This window comes from Chinchilla lanigera, unplaced genomic scaffold (genome assembly GCF_000276665.1).
Source record: "Chinchilla lanigera isolate Chin_1 unplaced genomic scaffold, ChiLan1.0 scaffold00004, whole genome shotgun sequence".
Taxonomy (NCBI): Eukaryota; Metazoa; Chordata; class Mammalia; order Rodentia; family Chinchillidae; genus Chinchilla; species Chinchilla lanigera.
The window spans coordinates 9785136-9785964 of NW_004955405.1; the positions used below are offsets into that span (position 1 = coordinate 9785136).

The 829-nt window shown below is 61.9% G+C and overlaps 1 protein-coding gene across 2 annotated transcripts in view; it reads left to right on the top strand.

The window, feature by feature from the left end:
* Nucleotides 1-721: 721 nt before the first annotated feature.
* The window catches only part of Frs2 (fibroblast growth factor receptor substrate 2), a 98364-nt gene continuing 98256 nt past the window's right edge, over nt 722-829 (top strand). The window contains exon 1 of one of the 2 annotated variants that reach the window (XM_005374300.2): nt 722-805. The gene's annotated coding sequence lies outside the window, so the exon portion shown is untranslated. The remainder of the gene's footprint in view (nt 806-829) is intronic. The other variant, XM_013517523.1, reaches the window with a different exon arrangement.

Below are 829 nucleotides of genomic sequence, written 5' to 3' on the forward strand. Positions count from 1 at the left end.
ATGATCCTCCTGCCTCAGCCTCCTGAGTGCTGGGATTACAAGCGTGCGCCACCACGCCCGGCAGAGTTTGGTATATTTGCCAGGTTTTCTCCGCTGCAAGATATAGAGAATTCCATCAGCCTCAAGGGGTTTTCATGAGACCAGCATATTTTAATTCTTTTTGGGGGGGCGGGGGGAGGTACAGGGAATCAAACTCAGGACCTTGCGCTTGCCAGACAGGCGCTGCGTCGCTGAGCTACATCCCCGGCCCTGAGCGGGTTTTCAGATGATTAAAAGAGTTAATGCACCTGAAGCGTTTAACACAGTGCCTACCTCGTAGTCAGCATCCGATAATTTTAACTATCATGATTTTTAAGGGTGACAGACCAGAGGGTACACTGGAGAGAATCTAGAAGTGGGGTGAATGCGTTGGGCTCTAGCAGCTAAATTCTTCCAGGCTCTGTTTTCTCTTCTGTGAAACTGGGCAGTTAGAAGCAGGGCTTCCCCAGTAGCCCCGGGAACAGGCAGCGGCGGGGCTGAAGGGCGGTGGCGACGCGGGGGGGGGGGTAGCGGGCGCCCGCGGCGAGGCCCCGCCCCCTGGGGCCGGGGGGCCCGGGGACTCCAGCCCGCGAGCAGTTCCGGTGCCAAAGCCCTCCCTCCCCCGCTCCCCCGGAAGTGCTTTCCAAGGGTTCGGGCCGGAGAGAGGCCTTGTAGACACAGCGGCTGACGCTCGGTCGGCTCCGAGGAGGCGCTCCAGCCCGGCTCTGAGTGCGGAGGTCCGCGCCCGCCACCCGTGCCCCGCGCCCTCCCAGCGTCCGCGCCGACGGTGAGCGGCGGGCGGAGGGACGGG